This window comes from Coregonus lavaretus (genome assembly GCF_964263955.1).
Source record: "Coregonus lavaretus genome assembly, contig: SUPER_35_unloc_2, whole genome shotgun sequence".
Taxonomy (NCBI): domain Eukaryota; kingdom Metazoa; phylum Chordata; class Actinopteri; order Salmoniformes; family Salmonidae; genus Coregonus; species Coregonus lavaretus.
The window spans coordinates 5,287,580-5,307,309 of record NW_028167180.1 but is presented as its reverse complement, the minus strand read 5'-3'; the positions used below and the strand labels follow the sequence as shown (position 1 = coordinate 5,307,309).

The 19,730-nt window shown below is 42.1% G+C and overlaps 1 pseudogene across 1 annotated transcript; it reads left to right on the top strand.

The window, feature by feature from the left end:
* The first annotated feature begins 7,635 nt into the window (after nt 1–7,635).
* LOC311110111 (up-regulator of cell proliferation-like) lies at nt 7,636–12,331 on the top strand (annotated as a pseudogene). The gene has a single exon. The product of its transcript is annotated as an up-regulator of cell proliferation-like (transcript).
* Nucleotides 12,332–19,730: the final 7,399 nt, after the last annotated feature.

Genomic DNA, 19,730 nt, shown 5'->3' with positions numbered 1-19,730 from the left:
AGGACAAATTTCCACCGGTCTAATGTCCATTGCTCGTGTTTCTTGTCCCAAGCAGGTTTCTTCTTATTATTGGTGTCCTTTAGTAGTGGTTTCTTTGCAGCAATTTGACCATGAAGGCCTGATTCACACAGTCCCCTCTGAACAGTTGATGTAGAGATGTGTGTGTTACTTGAACTCTGTCAAGCATTTATTTGGGCTGCAATTTCTGAGGCTGGTGACTGTAATGATCTTATCCTCTGCATCTTATTTGAGCTGTTCTTGCCATAATATGGACTTCTGTATACCCCTCCTACCTTGTCACAACCCAACTGATTGGCTCAAACGCATTAAGAAGGAAAGAAATTCCACAAATTAACTTTTAAGAAGGCACACCCGTTAATTGAAATACATTCCAGGTGACTACCTCATGAATCTGATTGAGAGAATGCCAAGAGTGTGCAAAGCTATCATCAAGGCAAAGGGTGGCTATTTGAAGAATCTCAAATATAAAATATATTTTCATTTGTTTAACACTTTTTTGGTCAATACATGTTTCCATATGTGTTATTTCATAGTTTTGATGTCTTCACTATTATTCTACAATGTAGAAAATAGTAAAAATAAAGAAAAATCTTTGAATGAGTAGGTGTTCTAAAACTTTTGACAGGCAGTGTACATTTAAATTTTTTAGCTCAGTATTTTTTATTTATTTTAGACAGTTTACGCTTTATCAAGCGTGCCAATAATTTTGGTCGTGACTGTATATGACTATCACACCTTTTTTTCCACTATCAAACTGCATAAGCACTTAAACAATACTGTTTAACCCAGCTACTACATAATGTAACTTTTTCACAACTCGATCTGATGTTCAAACTGACACTATAAAAACATGTTGATCCCAGACTGTTTCTGGTTCAGATTTGCTTGCGAAATCTGTCTTAAGTTGAAAAGACTGAACTTGACGTTTTTAATGGATTTATAATTTGTGTTGTAAATAGTAAGCTTGTCATCAAAAGGGTTTTACTTTATCTGATCTCACTGCATGACTTTAAATTACTGCTGTCATTACAGTATTGTATCTCAACCTCAATTCTAGGCCCAGCAGGGGAGGTATTGGAAGAGCCCGTTAACAAGAAGGAGGCAAAGAGGGTAAGTGGATCAGTGGGTGGCGCCCAAGATGGCTGCTTCATGTGTTGGCTAAAGAATCCAGTAACTATCTCTTTTACACTTTGAAATGACATAAAAAATTATAATGCACTCGAGGCCATGTGTTATGACATTTGGATCATGGCTGTGACGTGGACTTAGCCACCAGGCGAAGCAGAGGGTCCTGTCTTGCCACAGCACTGTGAACCGTGGCACATTTGAAGCATATCGTTGGTCTAGTTATGTAAGGGATCAAGGGCATTGGATGCACGTTTTAAAGAAACGCCCCTCAAGATTAGAGTAGAGCTGAATGGGAAGACAGAACGTTCTCCGCTGAGTTAATAAAACTGTCAAAAGAGCAGCACGGTAGCGCTGTTTTATATACAATGTTGTCAACAAAATTAGGTTGTTGTTACTCCCGTCCCTGTTGCAGAATGCAGCCTTTTGAAAGCATGTACTAAAGTCGATTTAATCCACACTTGCATTAGTCCCCTCGTTTGGTGATGGGCATTTAGGCTGTGACAACGAAAAGGCAGCAAACATACCTACAGTATGTTTTGGCAGGGAAGTTTGGTAGGGTGACCTGATTTTTAACTACGAAAATGTGAACCCAAAAGTATAAGTTTGATTCTAGAGGGGGGACAATAAATACAATATAATTTGGTTAGGGTGTAGGGGCAGATTTATGTCATCTTGTATTCAGATTTTATTATCTATTTATACTGAACAAAAATATAAATGCAGAATTTTGGTCCCATGTTTTATGAGCTGAAATAAAAGATCCCAGAAATGTTCCATAAGCACAAAAAATATATTTCTCTAATTTTGTGCAGAAATTTGTTTAAATCCCTGTTAGTGAGCATTTCTCCTTTGCCAAGATAATCCATCTACCTGACAGGTGTGGCATATCAAGAAGCTGATTAAACAGCATGATCATTACACAGGTGCACCTTGTGCTGGGGACAATAATAAAATCCCACTCTAAAATGTGCAGTTTTGTCATACAACACAATGACACACGTCTCATGTTTTGAGGGACTGGGCAACTGGCATCCTGACAGCAGGAATGTCCACCAGAGCTGTTGCCAGAGAATGTAATGTTAATTTCTCTACCATAAGCTGCCTCCGTCGTTTTAGAGAATTTAGTAGTACGTCCAACCAGCCTCACAACCGAAGACCACGTGTAACCATGCCAGCCCAGGACCTCCACATCCAGCTTCTTCACCTGCGGGATCATCTGAGACCAGCCACCCGGACAGCTGATGAAACTGAGGAGTATTTATGTCTGTAATAAAGACCTTTTTGTGGGGAAAAACATATTCTTATTGGCTGGGCCTGGCTCCCCAGTGGGTGGGCCTATGCCCTTCCAGGCCCACCCATGGCTTTGCCCCTGCCCAGTCATGTGAAATTAGGGCCTAATTAATTTATTGAAATTGACTGATTTCCTTTTATGAACTGTAACTCAGTAAAATCGTTTACATTTTTGCATGATGCGTTTATATTTTTGTTCAGTATACTTCATTTAGTTTGATCAGTGGAACAATTCTCATTCTTAACAACGGGCTAAAATATAGGGTAATTAGTGTGCTTGTCAGCAAGAACACTACTGTTATTCACCACACTTATTTTATTAATCCACTTCTTCACAATTTTGTGTAGTCACATTTGAAATCTGATATGCCTGCTTGTTTCTGAAAATTAATGATATGAGGCTATGTATTTTTGCAGCCAATCATGGACAGTTTTTTGAATAAGTTACACAAATAAGCATTGGATATTACATGCTCCAGCAATCAAATTCATTTTTTTTTTAATTTAGGGGACTCACAACTCATAAACACATAACATGTTGTCTATGTACAGTAAGATGATAGCAAGGATCTTCAACTAGTAGACATAAACCACCTGAATAGTGATTTTGATTAGATTTTTCTTGAAGGTTGGTTGATTTTGAGAAATGAATTGTTACTGTATAATAAGAACATTTTCAAACACCGAGCACTTGGGAAACATAGATCAGTGGTGGCCAACCCTCCTGGAGAGCAAGCAGAATTTTCTGTCAGCCCTATTTTAAAGTGATAGTTCACCCAAAATCGCTTAGTCATTGAATTTTTTTGTTTTCATTTCATGTTAAAATCATCCTGAATACACCTGACCTGTGTATTATTTTATTTAAATTTTTTCACCCTGGTCATAGGCCTAAGCCATGTCAAAATGCGTAGAATTGCAGAAAATTAGCTTTAAAAAAGTAAAATTTTCCTTGGGGAGGACTCCCAGTCTCCCATCTAGGGTTTATGGCAGGGGGCAATGAAATTCACGCAGCAAATCTCACTCCAAATTTTCTTCAAAAGATCGCATTCCTGTAGTAGTGGTAGTGGCAGTGCGTTGCTAGGTAACGACGTAAACAATGGCACTTTTTATGAACGTGGCCATGTGTATGTTGTCTAGTATGCCATGGGCAGGATAGGCTCTAACAATGAGAATTCCAAACCACCCATTGTATAATATTTATTAAACTTTGATGGTGGCAGTTAGTCTAGCGGTTTAGAGCGTTGGGCCAGTAACCAAAACGTCATGTTAAACAATCTGCTGATGTGCCCTTGAGCAAGGCTCTTAAGCCTAATTGCTCCTGTAAATCGCTCTGTATAAGAGAGTCTGTTAAGTTAATGTAATGTTTTATTGTAACAGCAAAGTAATTCAGAGTTTTAAATGACAACTGTTTTTAAGAACCAATTAATTACAATAAGATACATTTACATAGGTTACATCCTTAATGGTCATGCTGATTATGTTAATGTAATTATGTTTAATTTCAAGTTTAAAACTCAATGTCTCTGTTTAAGGTTATATAAAAGTGAGTTCCAGCATGGTTTTCTAGTTACAGTGCCTTCGGAAAGTATTCAGACCCCTTGACTTTTTCCACATTTTGCTACGTTACAGCCTTATTCTCAAATGAACAAAAATAATAATAATCCTCAGCAATCTACACACAATGCCCCATAATGACAAAGATCACAAATGTTTTAGCAAATGTATTAAAAATAAAAAACAGAAATACCTTATTTACATAAGTATTCAGACCCTTTGATATGAGACACGAAATTGAGCTCAGGTGCATCCTGTTTCCATTGATCATCCTTGAGATGTTTCTACAACTTGATTGGAGTCCACCTGTGGTAAATTCAATTGATTAGACATGATTTGGAAAGGCAAACACCTATCTACATGAAGTCCAACAGTTGACAGTGCATGTCAGAGCAAAAATCAAGCCATGCGGTCGAAGGAATTGTCTGTAGAGCTCCAAGAGGATTGTGTCGAGGCACAGATCTGTGGAATGGTACCAAAACATTTCTGCAGCATTGAAGGTCCCCAAGAACACAATGGCCTTCATAATTCTTAAATGGAAGAAGTTTGGAACCACCAAGACTCTTCCTAGAGCTGGAATCCCGGCCAAACTGAGCAATCAGGGGAGAAGGGCCTTGGTCAGGGAGATGACCAAAAACCCGATGGTCACTCTGACAGAGCTCTAGAGTTCCTCTGTGGAGTTGCGAGAACCTTCCAGAAGCACAACCATCTCTGCAGCACTCCACCAATCAGACCTTTATGGTAGAGTGGCCAGACAGAAGCCATGCCTCAGTAAAATGCACATGACAGCCCTCTTGGAGTTTGCCAAAAGGCACCTAAAGACTCTCAGACCATGAGAAACAAGATTCTCTAGTCTGATTAAACCAATATTAAACTTTTTGCCTGAATGTCAAGCGTCACGTCTGGAGGAAACCTGGCACCATCCCTACTGTGAAGCATGGTGGTGGCAGCATCATGCTGTGGGGGTGTTTTTCAGTGGCAGGGACTGAGAGACTAGTCAGGATCGAGGGAAAGGTGAACGGAGCAAAGTACAGAGAGATCCTTGATGATAACCTGCTGCAGAGCGCTGAGGACCTCAGACTGGTGCGAAGTATCACCTTCCAACAGGAAAACGACCTTAAGCACACAACCAAGACAACACAGGACTGGCTTCGGGACAAGTCTCTGAATGTCCTTGAGTGGCCCAGCCAGAGCCCGGACTTGAACCCGATCGAACATCTCTGGAGAGACCTGAAAATAGCTGTGCAGCAACGCTGCGCATCCAACTTGACAGAGCTTGAGAGGACCTGCAGAGAAGAATGGGAGAAACTCCCCAAATAGAAGTGAGCCAAACTTGTAGCGTCATACCCAAGAAGACGCAAGGCTGTAATTGCTGCCAAAGGTCCTTCAACAAAGTACTGAGTAAAGGGTCTGAATACTTATGTAAATGTGATATTTCTGTTTTTTATTTTTAATAACTGTGCAAAAATGTCTAAACACCTGTTTTCGCTTTGTCATTATGAGCTATTGTGTGTAGATTGATGAGGGGAAAAAACAATTTAATCCATTTTAGAATAAGGCTGTAACCTAACAAAATGTGGAAAAAGTCAAGGGGTCTGAATACTTTCCGAAGGCACTGTATATATGTCAAGAGGTCGATCTGGTTACCTAAGTAGAATTCACTAACAGCGTCTTGACTCTACAGATTCTAGGATCCCCCAGCGAACACAACTTAAGACACAGGTCAGTACAAAGGTTATTTATTACAAATTCAGGAAAAAACAAAGGACAATCTCTTAGTGTTAGTTTAGTTAATTTGAGTTTAAATCACTGTTGTTTTTTAGGTATGTTTGTGCTGGCATATGCTGATAAAAAAATAATTGTGAAGGGATTGGGAACACAAAAAGCACAATGAGAGGCTGTACTGATCAATGATGTAGAGACTCACTCATACACCGGAACAAGCACATTCCTTTGTTTAGATAGTGCCTTTGTGAGTGTTCTGACAGTCCTCTCTCTCTCGGTAGTCGTTGGCCGTCTGCAGGGTGGTCCCTCACTCTGTGCTGGCTGAGTTGTAGTGTTGGGTAGCTTCTCAGCTGTGCTGTGGCTTTAATTCAAACTAGTAGTGTGTATACTGATCAACAATGGGAGCCTCACTCACACGTTAGGAATAAATGCTTTCCTTTAGTAGTGCTGTAGCAAGCGTTGTCATGGTGTTTTTCCCCGCAGCAGCAGGCTAGCAGTGGGGAGAAGCAGCAAGGCAGAGGTCCCTCTGTGGAGAAATGCCGGGTGGAGAGGCTTGTCCAAGGCAAGTTCACGTTCCCTTTTCTTAATAGTTCTGGGGCATGTTTTGTAATTAGTTCAGGGAGTGAAGAGGTGGTAGGGATTGGCAACAGTTTTCCCCACAGTAATTTAGTCCGTGCCAATCTGTGGAAGCACAACACACCATGTATAAAAAGCGACAAATGCATGCAATTCAATTGAATTCACACGTGAGAATGGAAAGAACCAAGTGAATGTCCATCATTGTAAATGTCAAACAGCAGACGTGATTAAAAAGGTACTCATAATTAGGGTATGATAGTAATTGATAAGACATGCTGATACCTATAATGATTAACATGCTGAAAATAATATTATAATACATATTAGGCAGAATGGTAGTATATGGTGTAGAACGAGTCAGTCACTTGTGAAATATACATTTTGAACATACACTACGAACATCAATGAAGGGTTCATTGTAACTGTGTGGATCTAGTGAAATCATTAATGTTTTGATCTATTATTTACCCAAAACCCCATCCAGAGTACTACATGGAAACTATAGTGCTTTATTCTAAAAAATACCTGGAATTGTAAATTCAATGTCATCTTGAATTTAAATAAGTTAACACACATCTAACTTTTTTGACAGAAATCAGAAAAGGTCCAACAGGTTTCACCAAAAGCCACTAAGTCAAAACCAGAGAAGGATGGTTCTTCAGGAAAAAACAGGGAAACAAGCAAAGGTATTGTCTCCTGTTTAAAAGCTCTTCATGCCATCTCCCTTACACCTCATTATTTAATCATTTAGATTTATCGACATCACCAGCTGAGTGTCATTGCGCCTGAAGTTGGAAGACAACCGTAACAAATTGGATGCATTCTTGTTGCCAGGCTGTATAAGGTGGATAGTGTAATAATTATAGTAATGCTCTGACTGTTGCTCTTTAGCTTACCATTTCTCCATTGATTGGATCTCTCATTTTCATTGCAGTAGACATTTTACCAGAGCATCAGATGGCAATTGCCTTACCATATCTTATCTCACTATACCTCCCTTAAATTAATTCTGTGTTACATACATGCCAGAATTCCTGTGACTCATTGTGTCAAGGAGTTGGTCTGACTCGGCTCTAAATCAGGGATGGGCAACCTGAGAGCAACTGTGGCCCCTCATGATGAGTTGTGATTTTTTTGTGGCCCCCACCTAAAGTTGCCCATCCCTGCTCTAAATACTTTGTTAAAGACCTGTTGGTGTACTATTCTGCTAATGGCTGTGGAAAAGGGTATTTGTAATCATGGCAGCTTTTTTATTTCTATTAACAGGATCTTGTTTCATGGAGCTGTTGTCAAAGGCTAGACTAAAAGATCATTATGAAAACAAACTGACGTTAAGTACTGTCCTTGAGATAAATGATAATACTACATCAGATGAACCACTTACCACTATGCAGTCACTTCCAGGGGCCTTCCTTAAGAAATTAATGATGGCAAATGTAAATGCTAGGAGTGTCAAATGTATGTCCACTGACCAGGAAGTTCCATATTATGGAGTAGACAACCAGGACACTGACTCAGATACCAGCAATGTAGTTCATCCACTGGACCTGATAACTGCCCTGTTTCTGTGCTCAGATAGTTTCCTGCAGTAGGAGATGGTCCAGAAAATGTCCATGTGTCAGTTTGCTGTTCCTCTCCTGCTGCCAAACTGTGACACAGAACAAAGCACTTTGATGCTGTGGGCCCTGAGGGACATAGTGAAGAAGTTTAGATCCTCTTCCCAAACAGCCACAAAAGCTTTTGTGGAGGAGAGAATAGTTCTCTCTGATATTCCTATGGTGTCTTTTGTTAGGCTAGGAGAGAGCAGCTTGTCCAAGTCTCAGATTTTGAACAAGTTGCTTAGTAACCCTCAACAGTACCATGATACATTTGTTCATCATGATATGGAATGTGGCGATGTCCCTCGGCAAATCTCAGATGGTCTAGTTGAAATCAGCTGGTACTTTCCATGTGGGTACAGAAACATAGACATGTTCAAAGAACCTGTCGCTGTGGCCAATCTCAGAGGAGACATCAGGTCTTTTGAAAAACAGTTCTCCTTTCTGTGTCAAACATCAGCTGCAGTTTACATTTTCACCGATGATTTTAAGACAGATCTCAAGTTGTTGAAAACCAAAGACACAAAGGCAGAGTTATTTCTGGTCGTCAACACTCAAAGAAAAACGTTCAGAGTAGACACATTGAAAAAAATGATCACAAACTGCAGGATCAAAGACAGAAACGTGATTGTGAAGAAGAAGCAGAATGATGCAGAATTTGTCAAGACCCTTCAGTCCTCGGTGGGTGACATCGTGGAAAAAAGTATAAACCGATTGACAATTGAAAACATGGCTGACGTGGCTCATCAGAGTAAGATTCTGGTTGATGAAGACAGTGATGAGTGTCAGAGTGCCAGGAAGATGGCAGATGAAATCACCATTAACATCAAAGACACAATTAAATTAAAAGACAAACAGCTACCCTTACAAGGGCAAATCTGGAAAGAGCTTTCCCAGTTGGAGAAAGAGAGATGTAGGCTGAGAAACAAGGGGATCAAAACTTTGAACACTACAAGAGCTCTCTGAAGAGAAAGGAGGAAGAGCTGAGAGAGAAACAACATACATTTGACATGTCAGATGCAATGGCAAACTTTATGCTAGGAATGTCAAAATCAGAACCTGAGCGATCCTATTTCCTCAAATGGATGCGGATAAATCTGGACAATCTGTCACGGCAGAACCTGTCTGCTTTAAGGGACCGGTACAAAGATCTTTGCCAACATTCTCCAGAGAAAAAAGACGACATTAAAGATTGGGACTTTATCGGACTGTTCATTAGGTCTTGAACACTTTCTTCGTGAGTTGGGCCAGTTATATGAAGCTTCCTGCTCCCTCCCTGAAAGTAGCCTACAAAGGAAACAGATGGAACATCTACCTGAATTGTGTGCTCAGATGCTGTTGGATGGTTTCCCCATTGAGCTTGTGGATGGAGATGCATCAAATATCCCTCTGAAATGGATATCAGCTGTACTGACTCAGCTTCATACTCTAGTTCATTCCAACAGCAAGATCCGGCTGGTCACAGTTTTAGGGGTCCAAAGCACTGGGAAGTCCACTCTCCTCAACACCATGTTTGGGGTCCAGTTTGCTGTCAGCAGTGGAAGATGCACCAGAGGGGCATTCATGCTACTGATTAAAGTCAACAAAGAACTCAAGGAGGAGTTGAAATGTGACTTCATCATGATCATTGACAGAGAGGGGTTGAAATCACCAGAGCTGGCTCAACTAGATGATAGCTATGAACATGACAATGAATTGGCCACACTGGTGATTTGACTCAGTGATGTTACGATTATCAACATCGCCATGGAGAACTCCACAGAGATGAAAGACATTCTGCAGATTGTTGTTAATGCTTTTATCAGGATGAAGGAAGTGGGGAAGAAGCCAGTATGTCATTTCCTGCACCAGAATGTGTCAGACATGTCTGCTCATGACAACAACATGAGGGACAGGAAGAAGTTGTTGGAACAGTTGAATGAAAAGACCCTGGCAGCAGCCAGAATGGAGAAGAAGGAGAATATCACCAAGTTCACTGACGTGATGGAGTATGATCCAGACACAAGCAGCTGCTACATCCCAGGCATGGGACTCCCCCGATGGCTCCCGTCAATGCAGGCTACAGTGAGGCTGTGTACAACTTCAAGAAGAGCTTGATGGAAGAATTTTTTTTAATCCAGAAAAATGATGATTTGACACATTTCATGAAGTGGACAAAAAGCTTGTTGGAGTCTGTTAAATTTGAGAACTTCGTCTTCAGTTTCAAAAACAGCTTGGTTGCGGATGCATACTCCAAATTGTGCACTGAGTACAATGGTTGGGAATGGGCCTTCCAGAAGGAGATGGAATCCTGGATGTTTGGTGCCGAAAACAAAATTTCCAATTTTGGCATGACAGGTCTAAATCCCACAATGTCCACAGTAAGAGATCTGCTGAATGTCTTGATGAGGGAAGCAAATGAAAACCTGGAAGTAGGGGAAATTAAGATCCAAGACAATCTGGTGAAATACTTTGAAAAGCAGGATGACCATGTCAATCTGGTGGAAAGATACAAGGAGGGTTTTAAATCCAGTGCCACAATGCTGAGACGAGAGACAGAAAACACAGTCAGGAACACTCTACATGGAGCTGTTGAGATCAAAGAAGGAAAGGTTAAAGTGGATGACATTAAGAGTTCACAAGAAAAGACGATGGAGAAGAAGGTGCTGGCTTTGCTGCACGACTGTAGACAGAAAAATACTGATTTATCAGATCAGGCCCTCAGAGAAGAGTTTGAAAGAATGTGGGAGGAAACTCTGTCTGAGATCAACTTCAAATGTCTCCCAAGACAAGCTGTGGCTCACGATGCCTTCCACATGTTAAGTAAACATTTGTCAAGAAGAGGGAGTCATGTCAAAAGTATGTTGGATGGAAACCTGGTGGATTGTGGAAAGACCGTCTTTGTTGTGGAATCAGTTGATTGGTGGCGGAAGGCTACAGGCCTTGCAAAGCACTTGGATCATGACCATCACAGGAAGAAACTACAAGTCTTCTGCGACGACGTCATAACACAGTGTCAGGAGTTTATAAAAGAGAAGGTTAAAGGACAATCAGATTATCATGACACTTACGTCAAAGACCTGCTGAACAGGATTGATGAAACACTGAAACAACATGAGACCGCTAACATCAGTGAGGAATGTGAGGTATCACTGAAGCTGCACATCTTTGGCATAGCAACCAGAGAGTTTCAGAAGATGCATGATGATTTCATTGCAGTCAATGATCCAAGGAAGTGTCTGGAACCGCATAAAAGAGCAAGTACCTTACTGAGTTCAAAGACTTATTTCATAACCAAGATCAGTGCCTTAAGAAAGCTGAGGAGTTCTCAAAGCTCTTACCACCAGCTGTACAGGACTATGTGACCAAAATGATTGGTCCTGATGTAGTTGATGAAATGAAGACAGGTAAAGGATCACAGGATTACAGCACACGGACGGCCTTCCAGTTCTCCATTTTGAAACAGCTCCTGACAGATGGAGAATATGAGAATTATAGAGAGTACATGATTCATTATGAAAGGTTTGTGAATAAGTTGCTATTAGACCAAATTGTCGAACAACTGTCTGAGAGACGTCTGGCAGAATTGGAAAATAAACATTTTACAGAGATAGTCAATGCAATTACTGATGCGATTTCTAAAATCAGAAAAACAACTTGCACCAAAAATGAAAGTGATGTCAAGACCTTCATTCAGAACATCTGTAGTGTCCTTGAAGACAAGCTATCTCTGAAGGATGCTCTGGATTCCATCATGATTCTGAAACCTGCAAACACAAAACAGTTTTCTAACTTCCTCATAGATTCTGTGAGAAAAATGGAGCAGTTCCTGGCATCAGAGTATGAGAAGGGAAGAGGAGCTAAGTATGACACGGTACAAGATATCAAAAAGAGACTCAAATCTCTGCCATTCAAGCCTCAGGACAAGATGTTCACCAGTCTGTTTGGCTGTGGCAAGCAGTCCTTTCTGCGGTGTACCCTGTGAAGCAGGGGGGAAGGAGCATGCCAAACACTTTTCATCTATTCATCGTCCACAAGGTCTAAATGGTGTAAAGTTCATACCTTCAAATAAATTAGTAATTAACATATGTTCCTCTGATGTGACCAGTAATTTAACATTCATCAACACTCTAACGGGAGAGAAGGGTCATCCCTACAAGGACTACCAGAAATATTACCCTGACTGGATCATAATTGGAGATTCCAGCATCAAGGCTTCAGACTACTGGAAGTATGTGATGGCCACATTCATTGATAGAATCGCTAAAGACAGAAAGGCACTCCCTGCTGATATCCCAGAGGACTGGAAGGCATTAACACCTGATGAACCAATGAAGAGCTTGAAAGAGTCTTTCCACATGAAATAAAGTGGAGTAATACTGTATATTATGACTTGTTGACCAACATGTTAACATATAATTGAACATTCAAAGACTTGACAACCAGAAATAACTCTCATTACATGGATATATTTACATTTACATTTGAGTCATTTAGCAGACGCTCTTATCCAGAGCAACTTACAGTTAGTGAATACATATATATATATTTTTATACTGGCCCCCCGTGGGAATCGAACCCACAACCCTGGCGTTGCAAACGCCATGCTCTATCAACTGAGCTACATCCCTGCCGGCCATTCCCTCCCCTACCCTGGACGACGCTGGGCCAATTGTGCGCCGCCCATGAGTCTCCCAGTCGCGGCCGGCTGCGGCCGGATCCAGTCGCCCACACAAGTTGTTGAAATAATGTGCAGATCTGGAAATACACAACTGGATCACAGAAAGTAATACTTGCAAATACATTCATAAACAATATGACCTCTTAGCAATTTACAGATCTGATGTTCCATAATGAAGTAGCGAACACATTGAATTTTATGTGAAAGGAATACAATATTCGAATCATAAAGTACATCAGCAAATTAATTCAGAAATCCTACAAATAAGAAAAGACAACATCAACATCAACAGGTTAACCAACAGATTCAGAGTGTTTGACTTGATAATGTCCATATATAAACACAATACACAGGTAAATAAGGATCTAGTCTGACATTGTTCATTTAGTTTCAATTATATTTCTCTCTTTTACTTACCATCTAACCTATGGCTTGATATGCCTTAATCACAGATTATGAAGGGCTGCATGGTACAGTGGGAAACAGTTGGCATGGTACAGTGGGAAACAGTTGGCATGGTACAGTGGGAAACAGTTGGCATGGTACAGTGGGAAACAGTTGGGATGGTACAGTGGGAAACAGTTGGCTTTTACTTTTTAATCTTAATGAAATTCTTTATTTAGGAAATATGCATATGTTGTTTCATATACAGGCATTACACATGTATGTCTTTCAATTAATTTACTTCAATAAGAATGACTAAGTAGACTTAAAATATAATGTTATTAATTGATCACACCTTCAAATAGTGATTTGTTCAATGACTTAATTGCTTTGAACACATTAGTTTGGATAAAGTGTAATTCATAATCAGTGACCATCAACAATGCAACTTCATTAATACTCTTTAGTTATGCTTGGTGTATATAGTATGTTTTGAGGTACTGCTCAGTGACCATCAGTAATGCAACTTCATTAATACTCTTCAGTTATGCTTGGTGTATATAGTATGTTTTGAGGTACTGCTCAGTGACCATCAGTAATGCAACTTCATTAATACTCTTCAGTTATGCTTGGTGTATATAGTATGTTTTGAGGTACTGCTCAGTGACCATCAGTAATGCAACTTCATTAATACTCTTCAGTTATGCTTGGTGTATATAGTATGTTTTGAGGTACTGCTCAGTGATCATCAGTAATGTAACTTCATTAATACTCTTCAGTTATGCTTAATGTATATAGTATGTTTTGAGGTACTGCTCAGTGACCATCAGTAATGCAACTTCATTAATACTCTTCAGTTATGCTTGGTGTATATAGTATGTTTTGAGTTACTGCACTGTGATTGTCGTTTTGAATGCTAATGATTACGATGGTATTGATGATGCTGATGACTATGTTTGCATTTATTATGATGATGATATTTGTTGACAATGGTGATTATACATTTGGCAGTTGATGAAGACTATATTGATGATGACAAAATTATTTTTTGTTGTTGTTGATGATGATGTTTTATTTTTGTTTATGATGTTGATAACTATGATGATTTTATTTTTGTTGTTGATGATGATGATGATGATGGTGATTTTATTTTTGTAGTTGATGATGATGATGGTGTGAGATTGAACTCTAGAGCCTGCAGGAAATGGCTTTCAGTTGGCAAAACTATCACCATGATGAAGACAAAAAAAAAGTTGAGTTGTATCGAACAAATATTGATATTGTTTATGATCTCTTACAAATTTTATTTTTCATCTGCAGTGAACACACACATACAGTACACTGTAGTGTGTAGACATATTGTGAAATCATGGAAGTAGTTGACATTGAAAGTTTAAAAAAACGTTCAATTTTGTATTATCTTGTTACTAGAGGATAATGAATAAAAACCAATCAATTAAAAACATTATTTGGTTAAAAACACTATTGGTTAAAAAAATTATTTGGTTTAAAATCATTATACAGTTTAAAATCATTATTCGGTTTAAAACATTATTTGGTGTCTTGAGAAATACTGTCCATCAATAGAACACCAGTATTGCTTGTTCACTTGGAATCTGTTGTAGACCGTTTTAATCAGCAATTAGACAAATAAAGTCACACAATGTGTATATGTATGTATCAAACGTCTCAGAGTAGGAGTACTGATCTAGGACCAGGTCCTCCCTGTCCATGTAGTCTTATTCAATGTGATCTAAAAGGCTAAACTGATCCTAAATCAGCTATGTTACTCTGAGATGCTTGATACATTATTCGGTCCCTGGTGATCGTAAATGCCAGAATCGACCAATAGATGGCGGTGTGGATATGGCGTATCTGTAACCAAGACCAATTGACTTCAAAATCCCTCTCTCCCATTCAACTGCTTGGAAAATACTTCACAGGTGAAAACAATATGGTGGAAGGAAGCTCATCATTAGACTGGCTTAGCTTTCACCTGGTCACTTCTTTCAGATCAGTGAAGGAGAGGAAACATTTTTAGACGACTGAGAAAGAACCCTATTGTATGAAGATAGTGTGGCTGTGTTGTTGAATTAAAGAAGTAGTGTATGAAGTTAGTGTGGCTGTGTTGTTGAATTAAAGAAGTAGTGTATGAAGTTAGTGTTGTGTTGAATTGAATTAAGAAAGTAGTTAGTGTACATCCTGGGATTTGAAAAACACAACCGTGTCCCTGCCACTTGTTCTACTACTAGTTCAATTCTCTTTGATCTCAACTATATTATTCGTAGCCGTCTATTTACCACCACAAACCGATGCTGGCACTAAGACCGCACTCAACGAGCTGTATAAGGCCATAAGCAAACAAGACAATGCTCATCCAGAAGCGGCGCTCCTAATGGCCGGGGACTTTAATGCAGGGAAACTTAAATCCGTTTTACCTAATTTCTACCAGTATGTCACATGTGCAACCAGAGGAAAAAAAAACTCTAGACCACCTTTACTCCACACATACAAAGCTCTCCCTCACCCTCCATTTGGCAAAACTGACCATATAATTCCATCTTCCTGATTCCTGCTTACAAGCAAAAACTAAAGCAGGAATTACCAGGGACTCGCTCAATACGGAAGTGGTCAGATGACACGGATGCTACGCTACAGGAAAGTGTTGCTAGCACAGACTGGAACATGTTCCGGGATTCTTCAGATAGCATTGAGGAGTACACCACCTCAGTCACCGGCTTCATCAATAAGTGCATCGACGACGTCGTCCCCACAGTGACCGTACGTACATTTCCAAACCAGAAGCCATGGATTACAGGCAACATCCGCACCATCCAGCTAGAGCCTGCAATGCCCTCAGACAAACCATCAAACAGGCAAAGCGTCAATACAGGACTAAGATGTAATCCTATTACACCGGCTCTGACGCTCATCGGATGCGACAGGGCTTGAAAACTATGACGGACTACAAAGGGAAACCCAGCCGTGAGCTGCCCAGTGAGACGAGCCTACCAGACGAGCTAGTCTTTGGCCAAAGCTTTTAACCATTTCTTTAACCTTAAAGAAAGCAAATTTGGCAACGATTGGATGCTCATATCTCTGTCCTATTTGTCCGAAACGGTGTACACGTTCGAGTTGGATGTTATTGACAGCTTCGAGGGGGATTTGAAGCGCTGTAAGAAAGAAGTCCTTCACTATTTTTTCGGGATCTTTTTCTTGGATACCCGTAAGTACTAGATTTTCTCTCATAGATCTAGTCTGTATGTCTAGTAAGGCTTCTCTCAGAAAGTTGTTCTCCTTTTTAACCTCTACGGTATCGGTGTCCCGTATACGGGACGGTTGAGCTAACGTGCGCTAATGTGATTAGCATGACTGTTGTAAGTAACAGCACACTTTCCAGGACATAGACATGTCTTATATGGGCAAAAGCTTAAATTCTGCTTCATCTAAGTGCACTGTCCAATTTACAGTAGCTATAACAGTGAAAAAATACAATGCTATTGTTTGAGGAGAGTGCACAACAACAAAAAACATATCACGGCACCTGGTTTGATACATTCACCTCTGAAGGTAAATAATGCATTTATATTCAGTAATCTTGCTCTGATTTGTCATCCTAAGGGTCCCAGAGATAAAATGTAGCATAGTTTTGTTTGACTGAATCCATTTTTATATTCAAATGTAGGAACTGGGTTCTACAGTTTGAACCTCTGCTTCTCACATCTAAACTACTATAAGAGGTCAGTTATCTGGTGATGGTATAGTGTTCTGACATCTACACTACTATAACAGGTCAGTTATCTGGTGATAGTATAGTGCTCTGTCATCTACACTACTATAACAGGTCAGTTATCTGGTGATAGTATAGTGTTCTGACATCTACACTACTATAACAGGTCAGTTATCTGGTGATAGTATAGTGTTCTGACATCTACACTACTATAACAGGTCAGTTATCTGGTGATAGTATAGTGTTCTTGTCACGTTCGCTTACAGACGGGATGGACCAAGGCGCAGCGTGATATGCATACATGTTTATTTATACTGAATAAACACCACGACAAAACAACAAATGAAATGAAACGTGAAGTCAAAGGTAGACAAACAACATACTTCACACGGAACAAGATCCCACAACCCACTAGTGCCAATAGGCTGCCTAAGTATGGATCCCAATCAGAGACAACAAGCTACAGCTGCCTCTGATTGGGAACCACACCGGCCAACATAGATCTACACGATCTAGATCTAAACATAGAAAATGCAACATAGAACATACCACACAGAAAATACACACCCTGACTCAACAAATACGAGTCCCCAGAGTCAGGGCGTGACAGTACCCCCCCCCCCCCCCCCCCCCCAAAGGTGCGGACTCAGACCGCACAACATAAACATAACAGGGTAGGGGCCGGGTGGGCATTCCGCCTCGGAGGCGGATCCGGCTCAGGGCGTGACGACCACTTACTCTCCGCCTCCCTGTTGCGCCCCTGGTCTGGTCTGGACCTCGGCGCGCTGCTTGCCCTCTCCTTCCTCCCACGAAGTTCCAAGCCCTGTCTGGACCCTGGTGTGGGAGACCCCGAACCTGGAGAGGGGCTGACGTCTGGCTCCGGAGTGGAGCCGCTGACCGGAGCTGGACTGGACCCCGATGAAGCGGATTGCTCTGGCTCTGGAGTGGAGCAGCTGACCGGAGCTGAACTGGGCACCGGTGGAGCGGACTGCTCTGGCTCCGGAGTGGAGCAGCTGACCGGTGCCGGAACAGGCACGGGCCGTGCCGGACTGGACACACGCACCACTGGCTTGGTGCGAGGGGCAGGAACAGGCCGGGCCGGGCTGGTGACGCGCACCACTGGCTTGGTGCGAGGGGCAGGAACAGGCCGGGCCGGGCTGGCGACGCGCACCATTGGCTTGGTGCGAGGGACAAGAACAGGCCGGACCGGGCTGGCGACGCGCACCACTAGCTTGGTGCGAGGGGCAGGAACAGGCCGGGCCGGGCTGGCGACGCGCACCACTGGCTTGGTGCGAGGGGCAGGAACAGGCCGGACCGGGCTGGCGACGCGCACCACTGGCTTGGTGCGAGGGGCAGGAACAGGCCGGGCCGGGCTGGCGACACGCACCACTTGCTTGGTGCGAGGGGCAGAAACAGGCCGGGCCGGGCTGGCAACGCGCACCACTGGCTTGGTGCGAGGGGCAGGAACAGGCCGGGCCGGGCTGGCGACGCGCACCACAGGCTTGGAACGAGGGGCAGGAACAGGCTGGGCCGGGCTGGCGACGCGCACCACAGGCTTGGTGCGAGGGGCAGGAACAGGCCGGGCCGTACTGGGAACACGCACCACTGGCTTAGTGCGGGAAGCAGGAACAGGATGGGCCGGACTGGCGACGCGCACCACTGGCTTGGTGCGAGTGGCAGGAACGGGTCGGGCCGTACTGGGAACACGCACCACTGGCTTAGTGCGGGAAGCAGGAACGGGCCGGACCGGACTGGCGACACGCACCACTTGCTTGGTGTGAGGAGCGGGACTGGGTTCCTTTATTAACCCCCGCTCCTTCTGCTGCTTAACCAGCTCCTCTCGCCGTGCCTCTACACTTTCCTTCTCCCTTATAGCCTCCTGTAGCGCCTCACTCTGACCGAATAACTCCTGCTCCCTCTGAACCAATAGCCCCCGTAACATGGTGGCCTCCTCTCCTAACCTGCAGATCCGCCCTTTAAAGGCCTCCTGCTGCCTCGTCGTCCACACCGTGTGCCCCCCCCAATTTTTTTTCTTGGGGTTGCCTCTCGGGTCTCCGTCGTCGGCACTGTTGGCGCCGTTTCTCCTCTCCTACCTGGGCATCCTCCTTCATCGCCTTCTGGTAACGGACGGCCTCCTCCTCCGTAATTCTCCCCCAACCGAGGAGGACATCTACTAATGTAACCTCCTGTTGAATTCCCAGCATTTGCTCCTGAACACGCTGCTTGGTCCTCGTTTGGTGGGATCTTCTGTCACGTTCGCTTACAGACGGGACGGACCAAGGCGCAGCGTGATATGCATACATGTTTATTTATACTGAATAAACACCCCGACAAAACAACAAATGAAATGAAACGTGAAGTCCAAGGTAGACAAACAACATACCTCACACGGAACAAGATCCCACAACCCACTAGTGCCAATAGGCTGCCTAAGTATGGTCCCCAATCAGAGACAACGAGCTACAGATGCCTCTGATTGGGAACCACACCGGCCAACATAGATCTACACGATCTAGATCTAAACATAGAAAATGCAACATAGAACATACCACACAGAAAATACACACCCTGACTCAACAAGTACTAGTCCCCAGAGTCAGGGCGTGACAGTTCTGACATCTACACTACTATAACAGGTCAGTTATCTAGTGATAGTATAGTGTTCTGATATCTACACTACTATAACAGGTCAGTTATCTGGTGATGGTATAGTGTTCTGACATCTACACTACTATAACAGGTCAGTTATCTGGTGATGGTATAGTGTTCTGACATTACACTACTATAACAGGTCAGTTATCTGGTGATAGTATAGTGTTCTGACATCTACACTACTATAACAGGTCAGTTATCTGGTGATAGTATAGTGTTCTGACATCTACACTACTATAACAGGTCAGTTATCTGGTGATAGTATAGTGTTCTGACATCTACACTACTATAACAGGTCAGTTATCTAGTGATAGTATAGTGTTCTGATATCTACACTACTATAACAGGTCAGTTATCTGGTGATGGTATAGTGTTCTGACATTACACTACTATAACAGGTCAGTTATCT